Below are 13,111 nucleotides of genomic sequence, written 5' to 3'. Positions count from 1 at the left end.
ACTATTTATTCTTTGTAAGAAACTTTCCCTGTTTACATTACCGTGTGCTTTTATCGCCTGCCTGGGCCTAGACTGATACAGGTGGGAAAGACTAAACAGAAGGAACAGCATGCACAAAAGCCTCAGGAAAATATCATCCATATACATATTAATGTTGTCTTGAATTTAATAATTTTGAGGTTTTTCATTTATAAATGTGTTTTATATACAACTACACACACATAAGGAATTTCAACCTGCTGTCAGTTTGTACATATTTAAACACTATCATAATAAACATAATTTAAATCAATATGGTGTGTGTGGGGGGGATACATAGGGAATATTGTTCCTTTAAAACAGTGGTTCTCAGGGGCACCTGGGTGGCTCAGCTGTTAAGCGTCTGCCTTCGGCTCAGGTCATGATCCCAGGGTCCTGGGATCAAGCCCCGCACTGGGCTTCCTGCTCCGTTGGAGGCCTGCTTCTCCCTCTCCCACTCCCCCTGCTTGTGTTCCCTCTCTCGCTGTGTCTCTCTCTGTCAAATAAATAAATAAAATCTTTAAAAAAAACAAAACAAAAAACAGTGGTTCTCAGTCTTGGCTGTTTCATCAGAATTACCTGCGAAGAAGTTTTAAAAACTTCCAAAGCCAGGGCTGCCACTCTATCCCGCACAATCTCTCAGAGTAAAATGCAGACGTCAGCAGTTTTTAAAACTTCCGGATGGCTCTGATGTTTCGCCAAGGTTGAGAACACTGCTTTTAAAGAAGTTCAGTACGTTTATCAAGTTTGGAAAATGGTAATCACTCATTATCTCAGAAGACACTTTCCAGGAATATGTTCACCCAGGAAATCTGCATTTAAACATTCTCATAATGCACAGGCAAGCCTGTGAGTGACGGGGGGTGCACACACAGTGGAGCTATCACCATCATGCTGCTGCCACGAACCTTGGAGAAAAGCAAATAAATAAAAACCACGTAGTGACTGCCCTCCTCTAACGTTATACTTTCTTAACCTACAGTACCATGAAAGCCTTAAATTATCCTCAGATTGTAAACTTAACAAAATAGGCAAGTATAGGTGCATCTCTAAAAGGCATTCCATTGCAAAAACTAATGATGTACTACATGTTGGCTAACTGAATTTAAATTAAAAAAAAAATGAAAAAAAAATTACCCGCCCAAAAATAAATAAAAGGTATTCAATTGAAGATAAAATAAAAATAATCACTTAATTCTATTGCTCTGACAATTAAAGTAATTAGAGCTGCTCCTCCCCCAGCAGTATGGTCAAGGTTTTACTATACAGTAAAATAAAATTTCGTAAATAAAGAAGACTATGTAGCCATGAGCTATCTTAAGCCTTGCTTGTCTGAGCTCATGTTTATATGACAAAGCACAATTCAGATGTATGCTCTTTAATAAAATTTTATCTAATTTCCCCCAACTGACAGTAACTTTCCAGTACAGTTTCTGCCATTTCTCACTAATAATTTTTTAAAAATAAACATCGAATCACATTTTTACTTTAAAAAGAAAGACATCTTCCGTAAGCATCCTTTCTTTCGAAGGGACACCTTATTCCCTGAAATGATCAAGTAATACTTAATAAAATTCTATCTACCTTTCAGAGCTAGTGAGAAGATTAGAAACTTAGGGGCGCCTGGGTGGCTCATTCGTTAAGCGTCTGTGTTCGGCTCAGGTCATGATCCCAGGGTCCTGGGATCGAGCCCCGCATCGGGCTCCCTGCTCGGCGGGAAGCCTGCTTCTCCCTCTCCCACTCCCCCTACTTGCGTTCCCTCTTTGCTGTGTCTCTCTCTGTCAAATAAATAAATAAAATCTTTAAAAAAAAAAAAAAAAGAAGATTAGAAACTTAGATTTGGAGGGGCACCTGGCTGGCTCAGTTGGAAGAGCATGTGACTCTTGATCTTGGGGTGGTGGGTTTGAGGCCCACATTGGGTGCAGAGATTACTTTAAAAAAAAACAACACTTAGACTGGGAAGTTTCTTGACCCGTTGGAAGAGAAAAAAACTAGTGTATCAATTCTACAGCTGACACTTGAACATCCTGGAGGTTAGGGACACTGACTCCCCAAGCAGTCGGAAATCTACGTACAACTTTTAACACCCCCAAAACTGACTACTACTAATCTGCTATTGATCAGAAGCCTTACTTATCACATCAACAGACAACACATATTTGTATGTTATTATGTATTATATAGTGTATTATTGTAATAAAGTAAGCTAGAGAAAATAAAATGTTAAGAAAATCATAAGACAAGAATCTATTTACAGTACTATCTTGTGTTTATGGACAAGAACCCATGTGTAAGTGGGGCCCTGAAGTCGAGACGCCTGTTGTTCAAGGGCTAACTATAGAGGTAGTTGGTCAGTATTTTTTTTTTTGGTGGAGACGCTATGAGGCAGACTCACAAGGTAAGCTGCAAGGAGAATAAAGAAAAGGGAAGGCCAGGTTGGGAGAATTTTATTTTTAATTTCAACTTTTTCTTTTTAAAATTACATTTAAATATATGATTGCATATACATGTGTAAAGGCAACCCTATAATTTTTTTCCAGTATACTCTGCATTTTTGTTTCTCATTTCCTTCGAGTCCCCTCAGGGGTTCTTCCTCCCTCCACACCCATAGCAAAGCCCCTGCTCCCTCATCACCGCCCTTCCAGATAACCCATGTTAACCACCTTGTTCATACCTTTCCAGGTCTTTGTGCTCAGGGAACTGTATGGAATCATATAGACCTATACATTTTTACAAAGCATTTTATTTGGTCAGTTTTGTAAAAGTGGGATTGTCTTATACAAACTTTCTTGCATCTTGCTTTTCTCATTCAATACATGTGTGTGATTCTCTCTCCTCAGTCCTGCCCCCAACTAATCGATCCAATTTATTATTTCTAGTGGCTACGTAATATACCACGGTGTGAATGTTATCCTATTCCATTCAATCACTCTTCTATTCGTACACATGCACTTCCTCTCCAGTTTATTACCACTACAAATAACTCGAGCTTTCCTATCCAGCTTCTGCTAAAGAAAACAGCATTGCTTTGATTCATGGTACAGCTTCTGTTTCAGTAGTAGTGAAAACTAGGTAAGGAGAAAATCCAATATGGGGCTCAATTTCTGGACCCCACGCTAGACACAGGGCCAAACTGGACATAAATCCTCTATACTCTGTATGGCAAGGCATATTATAATGGGTCCTCACTATACTGAGTTTTGTTAGAAAGAAATATTTTTAATAATCTGGGTTTTAATAATCTAATGTTTCTTTTATTCTCAAATAGTTTAGCCATCACTGGCTTAGGAGACTTTGGGTGGAGGAAGAAGCAACACTCTTATTCTGGAAGCAGCCAGAAGAAGGAAGAGTTGGGAAGTAGGGGAATCCCCATAACTGAAGCCTCGACGTGTTGTCAATCACCTCAGAATTCCTGGTTAAACTACACATTGTCCCAGAGAAATGAGAATTCAAAAAATAGAATTATATAGGTATACTGGGCATGCAGCCACCCCATGCAAAACTATTCTGGTTGGGAAATCTTCCAAATTTCCAGTGTTTTTGTTAGTTGATTACACCCTTTTTGCAAAAGAAAAGATTCAATAAAAGAGAGCAGGCCTGTTTCTACCTTGGAGGTTTAGTTATCAGAAATTATAATTGGTTTTCATCCTAACTTCGTTTTCACCTACAAGACAAAACCACAGCCTATACTCTGAAGTTATCCCAGTTAGGCTCCAATCCCGTGTCATTAAAATATTCACTAATTCATTGGGTGTCTGTGTTACATGCATTATTATTATTTTTTTTAAAGATTTTATTTATTTGAGAAAGTCAGAGATAGCGACAGAGCATGAGTGGTGAGGAGAGGGAGAAGCAGGCTCCTGAGCCTGCTGAGCAGGGAGCCTGATGTGGGGCTTGATCCCAGGACCCTGGGATCATGACTGGAGCTGAAGGCAGTCGCCCAACCAACTGAGCCACCCAGGCGGCCGGTTACGTGCATTATTTAGAAAGTTTGGGTAATTCAATTAGAATTTCCTGACAGTGTTTAGGTTAGCAAGGGTAAAGTGTTAAGAGACAAACTTTAAAAAGGAAGAAGAAAGAAGTAGTATCCTGTCTAGCTGTCACTGTTCTTAATTTTGCACCATGTGCTTGAATACCTGCTCTGTGCAGGAAGTACTCAGGAGGCCCTGTAGGCAATACAAAGGGAGGAGACATAAAAACAGTCTTGGACCTGAAGGGACAGAGAATCTAATAGGAAAGTGAAGGTAAGACCTGAATTACCTTTAATACCTGAAAGACTATGGAAATAAATGGAGGTATGTAGCAAAGAGCATATGCTTGGGATTTAGAATCACAGGACAGAGTTCTAAAGTAAAGGTCACTAGCATACAGGAGGTCAAGAACTCACAGGTCCGAGTATTGGATGGACTGTCTATAAGAACCATGAAGTCACTCAGTGTTTCACCAGGACTGGGGGGGTGGAAAAGAGAACCATGGCTCTGATGAATAAGAGCAGAGGGTAGAAGGAAGAGTTTTTATTTGAGGATCAAAGGATAATATAGTTGATAGAGACTCTCAGGTCTCCTGATGTTCACACCTTTGTATAAATGCCCTCCTGTGAGTGTGGGAGGGACCTGTGACTTGCTTCTCACCATTAGAATATGGCAGAGGTGACGGAATGCTGCTCCCCTGACTACATCATGTAAGACTCCATCTTTTTAGCAGATGACTTTAGTCTCCCTCTTGGGTGCTGGCTTTGAAGAAACATCTACCATGAATCCTACCCCTGCAAGGAAATGAATTCTGTCAATAGCGTGAGTGAGCTTGGAAGCCCACCCTTCCCCAGTCAAGCCCCCCAATGGAAACCCAGCCCTGGCCTGGACTACAGCCTGCAGCAGGCCCAGCTAAGCCATGCCCAGTGTCTTGACCTACAGAAATTGTGAAATAATGAATGTATATTGCATTAAAGCCACTAAGTTTGTGGTAATCTGTTATGCAGCATACAAAAATAACGCAGGCAGCAATTTAAGACTTCTGGGGCTGACCAAGACAGAGGAAGACCATGACAGTCTCTCTCAGCCGCTGATTACAACAGAAAACTAGATGTCAAATACAATGTAAATACAAAAATACAATACTGAAAAGCAAACACACGCTGGTAGAGTAGGGAGCAGACTCAAAACTTGGGGAGGTGACCTGCATGGGGGTGAGTTTCTCATTTTCCCCTTTGCTCCTGCAGTCACAGAGCTATGCTGTGGCCGTGGTGGCAGAGGCAGCCAAAACTGAGAGAACCCCATCCTTCTGAACCTGCAATTAGGAAAAGAAGCTCTTGTGAGCTAGAGAGTGTGGGGGAATCCCAGACAGGAACTGCCTGGAGAAGACTTCTTTTTTTTTTTTTTTTAAAGATTTTATTTATTTATTTGACAGAGAGAGATAGCGAGAGCAGGAACACAAGCAGGGGGAGTGGGAGAGGGACAAACAGGCCTCCCACAGAGTAGGGAGCCCGATGCGGGGCTGGATCCCAGGACCCTGGGATCATGACCTGAGCCGAAGGCAGACGCTTAACGACTGAGCCACCCAGGCGCCCCTGGAGAAGACTTCTAAATGCTATGTATAAATGTTCCCACGTCTGGGCTCACCTTCATTCAGGTCATGCATGTGTGGGACAGATCCAGAACAGCAGAGCAAAGGCTTTGAGAAACAACAGCAACAAAAGTCAACATGCTCTAAAGGAGTTTAATTGGACTCAAAATCTGTACAACATATTCAAAATGTCCAGAATAAAATCCAAAATTACTCCTTATACAAAGAACCAGGAAAATGTACCCAGCTGCCAAGACAAAAGACAAAGGATGCTACCTCTCAGATGACCTAGGTGTTGGAATTATCAAAGACTTTAAAGCAGCTATTATAACTTTGCTCCAGAAGGCAATAAAGGTAAATACATCTGAAACAAATGGCAATTTAGGAGTTCACAGCAGATAAATAGAAACTATAAAAACAGAACCAACTTGAAATTTTAGAACTGAAAAATAAAAACTTGAAGTAAGCCACCTCACTGGATGGTCCCAATGGAAGAATGGATATGACAGAGGAAAGAATCTGTAAACTTAATAAAGCAACAGAAATTATCCAATCTGAAGAACAGAGAGGAAAAAACATTGGAAAAAAAAAAAATGAAGAGCCTCATGGACCCTAAGGATAATATCAAAAGGTCCAACATCCATGTTACAGGACTTCCAGAAGCAGAAGAGAAAGAGACATGTGAAGAAATAGTGGTGGAAAACTCCCCAAATTTGGAGATACATATAAATTTACAGATTCCAAAAGCTCTGTGAACTCTAGGATAAACTAAAAGAAAAGCATACCCAGACACAGCACAGACTAAGTACGAGCAGCCAGTTTCAAAAGGGTATGTGCCGTATGGCTCCATTCACAGGGCACTCGGAAAAAGAAAAATTATAGGAACAGAAACAGACCAGTGATGACCCGCGGCCAGGGGTGGAGTTAAGATACTGACTACAAAGGGGCAGAGCAAGGGAATAGTTTTTGGAGGGTGATGGAATTGTCCTAAGTCTCGACTGTGACAGCCATTACATGCCTATACGGATTGCATGTCTGTGCTGCATGCAGTCGATGAAATTTACATAACTGTGCAGCAGAGAGTAAATTCTACTGTATGTAAACTTTCAAAAAGTGAATAAAAAGAACAACAAAAAAATCAAAAGCAAAAAATCATGATTTATAAATGGTCATGGGGGGGTGGTTCCGGAGAGTGTTGAATCCTTCTCTCATGTGTCCTCCTCCCCCTCCATTCCTGGTCTGATGAGAGGAAGGGTTTCAATTAAAAGGATGGGGTGGGGGGACCAGGGGGTACTTGAGGGGTGGGCGATAAGGCTAAAGATAAAGGTCTTCACTTCCCACAGAGGGAAGATTTAGAGATGACAAAGAAACTTACGAACAGATGAGCGCAGGGACCTTTACTCTGGAAGGATGGAGAAGAACCATGGCAAAATCAGTTGGCCTAAAGGTATTTTAAAGGAACTCCAACATAATTTTCATTTTAGAACTAATACAGAGTTCAGCCCCAGGGTTTAGTTCTGGAGACTGTTGCGTCCACTCCACCAAACCAGAACAAAACCCGAAGTGCCTCAGTAGCAGCTCCTGCAGGCTGACTGACCAGACTTCTTAAGAAATAGTACCTCTTGGGCACCTGGGTGGCTCAGTCAGGCAAATCGACTGCCTTTGGCTCAGGTCATGATTGATCGAAGGGTCCTCCGAATGAGTCCCGCATCCGGTTGGGCTCCCTGCTCAGCAGGGAGTCGGCTTCTCCCTCTCCCTCTGCTCAAGCACCCGGTGCGCGCGCTTTCTCTCTTGCATAAATAAATAAAAATCGTATAGAAAAAAAAAAGAAAGAAATACTACCTCTTGCTTCTCACCTTTCCAGTGCCGGTTATCCACTGACGTAGGTATATCCACTTCCCTGTTTCACCCATGTTTTCCCCACTCTGTTATCTTCTTCCATTGGCTTTTCTCTGAACAATCAAGGTGATTACCTCCATCTGCCATTTTTGCCAGTTAGTTCCCTCTACTCCACTGGTAACTATACTCCAATTTCCCTCACTTGAACTCCATGGACTTTTGGGGCAGTGACTCCATTCAAAGGGTACTGCATCCCTGGGCCATCCACTAGTTTCAGAGATGACTCTAAGGGTCAGGGATGAACCTAACAGGATCAGAGGAATGGAAGCTGCTAGAGCTATCTCAACCACAGAAGGCCTGAAAATGAAGCCAATGCCAAGGAAGAGAAGCTAAGAAACAGTGTGATAACTGAGTCTCCAGGACAGGGACCTGTGTCCTTTGAGCCCAGAAACAGGTTGTTTCTGCCGCCTGGCACCTTAGTGCCTTGCCCTCGCCTGGCCCTCCTAGACACTCCTCGGAATGTGAGTCCTGAACTGCATGGGAGACAGCTGGAGCAGATGCATCTCACCGACTGTTCCCTACAAGGCCTGTCCGTTTGTGCTTGCTACCCGCAGTCTGTAGGCTGCGGGGCCTAGCTTTTCAGTGTGCCCTTCCATGATGTCAGCTGCCTCCTATCATCCCCAAAGTCCCTCTTTCCCTCCCCTGTAAACTGTACAGTCATTTTCTGTTGCTTGTAACCAAAGAATACTGATAAACAGTTTCTCAATAATCTATTTAATTTAGGCTTATTCAGGAAGAGGAAGTGCTGACTGGATTCAGCACGATTTAATCATGCTTTGTCTCAAACCTAATCAGGTTCAGTAAACAATTTAACCACTATAAAAACTGCTTTAGTATTACTATATTAACATGTCAATTACAGGTATAGGAGTTATAAGTGTCATTTTGTAAAAATCTCTTCTTTATTTCATTTCTGAGTTTAAAGCAGCCTCAAACTGAAAATGACACTATAATTTTTAATGTTGCTCCACTTTCACAGTCAATTTATATAATGATACTTGAATACGTGTACTTTAAATATGCTTAAAATAACAGAAGCAAATCTCCAACCAGTCTCTCAGATACAGCAGTCCTTGCTGCCATGTCCTGGTGGGTAAGCTACAGAGTGGTTATTAATAATGACCAGGATTTCATTGTTTTGCTAAAAAATTTTAAAATATGTACTGTGTAACCAGTGATAAGCATTCTTTCCCCAAGTGTCTACTTGCAACTACAAGGAATCTGAAGGTGGTGAACCATCCTGGCTATTGATTTACTGCCTCTGAGCTCCACACTCAGCTTTTTGGCCACTCTGAAAACCAATCTGGGACCTTTCAACATTTTTTCTTCGCCAGCAGGCACGATGCTACACTTGCTCAGTAGAGGGCGCTGGAGAGATACAGCAGAAGAAGAGTGTTTTCTCCTGGCAGGCTCCTTGCAATGCCCCCAGCCCCCCAGCAACTTCCCAGCAGCTTCCCCAGTTACCCCCTGCTCAGTGAGTTCTCCACCATCCCGCAAGCCATGGCTGTGCCCTCTCCAGTGAGGTGTGGACCTCAGCCTGGGAGGCTCTCACAGGGTTCCCCACCTCAGCCCTGGGGGCAGTGGCTCCTCCTTGTATCCGCTTGTCCTACATTCTTTAAGCTTTCTTTACTTCTGCCTAGCCAATCCCTTTTACTTCAATCCCTGCTATAGTTAGCAATTCTTTACATTAAACTTTCCCTGTTCACACTGCTGTATGGTTTCTCTCTCCTGACTGATAAAAGAATCCTTAAATTAGAGCCTATTTCAATTCTGTCAATAAACTGGAGACTTTTTAATACTGTCACACCAACAAGTAAATAAAATTCCCAGATGTGCCTCAATGACAAATAGATGACATCACAGCATAAAACTACAAGTTAAACTTAATTAATAACATACAGACCTCAAATATGAAACCTGATAGGTGGGGGGAAAAGATTCTATTTGCCTGAATTTGGCTAATATGACCGGCCCGGTATTTTTTTTTAACTCCATTACACTTCTGTGCTCTAAAACTTGTGGTACACCTGGGCAGATTTAGAATAGGCTCTCCATGATTTTGAAAAAGAAGGGACAAAGTCCCAGCCATAGGACCGCAGGCCAGCCACTAAAGCAATGAAGCAGGTGCCTGGGGCATTTATCAATGAGAGCTCTGGGCTGCACATGATCTCCAGGGTAGCTTCCTATTAGGAAATTCTGCAATTCCGTGAACTAAAAAGACTGTTAACTGTAGATTCAGCTTCGGGAGCCATTAAACTAACTTGTGCTCAAAGTTGGATTCTAATTTGGGAGAGCAGGCAAGTGCACAAGACCTGAGCAGAAATAGCTTTATGACAATCTGCACAAGGGAAAAGTCAAATATAAAAAGAGATGATACCACCATCTACCCAGTCCTCTGATCTGGGAACATCTGTGAAGTTTAGGGTTTGTATGTAAGGATAGCAGTAAAGAAGGTTTCAGGGATATGCACTGGACTCATAAGCTGATAAAAGGAGTCAAATACCTGCCTAAGCAGTTTCTATAATGAAACATAAGTAGAAAAAATGATTGACCAATTGTATTTGTACAAAAAAACCCCACCGGTATTAAAAGGATTGTTAATATTTCACATTAAAAATGTGAAATATAAAAACTCATATTTCAGAAATGATGAGCAAAAAAACCTACCTGAAAAATATCAGTTATAGAAAAACATTTTATTTTTCTATATTATTTTTAAACACATGCCAAGGGGCGCCTGGATGGCTCAGTCACTAAGCGTCTGCCTTCGGCTCAGGTCATGATCCCAGGGTCCTGGGATCGAGCCCCACATTGGGCTCCCTGCTCAGCAGGAAGCCTGCTTCTCCCTCTCCCACTCCGTCTGCTTGTATTCCCTCTCTCGCTATGTCTCTCTGTCAAATAAATAAATAAAATCTCTGGGGCGCCTGGGTAGCTCAATCGCTGAGCGTCTGCCTTCGGCTTGGGTCACGATCCTGGGGTCCTGGGATCGAGCCCCGCGTCGGGCTCCCTGCTCAGCGGGAAGCCTGCTTCTCCCTCTCTCACTCCCCTTGCTTGTGTTCCTTCTCTCGCTGTGTCTCTCTCTATCAAATAAATAAAATCTTTAAAAATAAATAAACACATGCCAAATTCATATGGGGAAAAAAAAAAGTCCAGACAGATGTGAGGGGAACCACCTGGGTAAAAAAAAGAAGTGTTCTATAATTTGCTGTACTATTCTTATATATAATCAGGTTTATTAGTCTTTAGTCATTCAACAAACACAGAGCAGTGAACTGCTTCCTGAACCAGTCTGAGACCCTGACCTGCTCAGTCCCATGCTTAGCACATTAACAAGTATTTACCAGTCATGACTGTTGTCCCTGCACTTTACACCGCTGCCTTGGAAGTACTGCCTTAAACCCGCAATTCTAATACTCAAAGTCTGGAATCTGGTAGGAACTGTGTACCCAATATTATGTTCATACACCAATTTCTAAAAGCAAATGTTTCCGGGACGCCTGGCTGGCTCAGTCTGCAGAGCATGCAGTCTTGGGGTTGTGAGTTCGAGCCTCCCGTTGGATGTAGAGATTACTTAAAAATAAAAAAAATTTTTTTAAAAAAGAAAATGTTTCCTATTATTCTCATAAAGTCCCCCTACTGCTAGTTGCCAACATCCTGACTTTCTTAAAAAAAAAAAAAAAAAAAATGGGGCGCCTGGGTGGCTCAGTTGTTATGCGTCTGCCTTCGGCTCAGGTCATGATCCCGGGGTCCTGGGATCGAGTCCCACATTGGGCTCCCTGCTTGGCAGGAAACCTGCTTCTCCTTCTCCCACTCCCTCTGCTTGTGTTTCCTCTCTCGCTGTTTCTCTCCATCAAATAAATAAATTAAAAAAAGTCTAGAATTTACCTCCTTAAAAGATTTTAATGGAACCACATCTAGTAAGGATTAATACAAGTATTCAAAGCTAACCTACAATTTGCCCTATAGTGAAAGCAATTACCAATTTACCAAATTATGTTACTATTTATGATTCAATTCCTCTCTCTGTCTTCTATGGCTTCTCATTAACCATGAGAACACATACCAGTTCTACAAGGAAAGAAAAAGTTTCCCTGGCACTCAGGTCTAAAAATGAGGTTTTCAGGGTATACCTCACATAGGTGACAGAATCAAGCAGTGGATAGCCTCTTTCATGCCCTGGAGCATGCATAGGGCAGGCTTTATTAAACCATCTCTTGCAACCTATGAGAGGTTGCAAGAGATGGTTTACTCTCATAGTAATGAGAGTACTCATTACTACAACGTTAGTACACTACTACAATGTCTCATAGCCAAAAGCATGATGGGAAAACTCAGGAGACTCTGAAACACTCAGCAATCCTCTGGGGAACCAAGGCAACATGGTCCAAATATATGAAGGTTTCTGATGTTTTTGCTTAATCCAAACATACAACCTAGAAAATCAAACAATCCTCCCTAAATATCAAGTCCAACTGAAAAAATGCTAGGGCAGCAGAGAGTTTGAGGTTGTAGTCTTTAGAAGAACTAATGATGACAATAGGGGTCATTTACTAAGTACTGGGCTAGGATCAGGCCTTTTGAATAGACGATCTCATTCATTCCTCAAAAGTATCTTGTTGAGGGGTGCCTAGATGGCTCAGTCGGTAGAACATGAGACTCTTGATCTTGGGGTCGTGAGTTTGAGCCCCATATTAAGCATAGAGATTACTTAAAAAAAAAAAAAAGAATCTTGTTGAAATGGGTATCACCTGCATCTTAAAAGGATAGGAATCTAAAGCTCAGGGGATCTCAGTGAATAGCCCAGTGTGATACAGACAGTAAGTGACAGAGCTGTCATTCAAGCAGAGGTCTGACTGAATCTCAAGCGTATGCTTCATCCATCACACCACATGCATCCCCAAAGAGCACATATTCTTTATTGTAGTCCAAGAGTGAGAGCCATCTGCTTCAGACTTAAGATAAACTAATGGTAAGGTTGACCTCATTTCTTCAAAATAGAAAAGCCCAACCAAAACAGTCTCTCAGATGATCATTACTTACAGTACAGGCAAAACTACTAAAAAAGACCCCAAAATACGATGTCCTCAAGATGTTTCTCCCCCCCATTCCAGAGGCTGGCCAGGCACCACTGTTGCATGAGGTCATCTAGGGACCCAAAGTTCTTCTCACTCACTAGAAAAGGGAAAGAGGAACTGGAGAGCAAGCCGTTTCTTTTTGGATTTGTGACCTGGAAGTTCACATATTATTTCTGCTCACATCCAATTAGTCAGAACTTATTCACATGCCCATATCTATATCCAAGGAAGACTAGGGAAAATGTCTCTATGTGCACATCTAAAACTTCTTCCAAAAGGAGGTAGGAGAGAAAGCATTCCAGGAGGATAATCAACAGCTTCTGGAACCAATGGATGGCCTGCCCACCTCTACATGGAGATAAAAAAGTTTTTCCAAAACCAAACAGGTACACATACACATACACAAATTTGAGTTTATGTGTTACTTGAACGAATGATACATAAATCAAGTCCCCAACATTCAACTCTATAGAATATGACCAAAATGACTTTAGGCAGAAACTTCTTCAAAGGATCAAGATGTGACCAGTCACCTGTTAATGGCTACAGAAAATCTC

This window comes from Phoca vitulina, unplaced genomic scaffold, assembly GCF_004348235.1.
Source record: "Phoca vitulina isolate PV1807 unplaced genomic scaffold, GSC_HSeal_1.0 scaffold41, whole genome shotgun sequence".
Classification (NCBI taxonomy): domain Eukaryota; kingdom Metazoa; phylum Chordata; class Mammalia; order Carnivora; family Phocidae; genus Phoca; species Phoca vitulina.
This window is presented reverse-complemented; position numbering follows the sequence as displayed.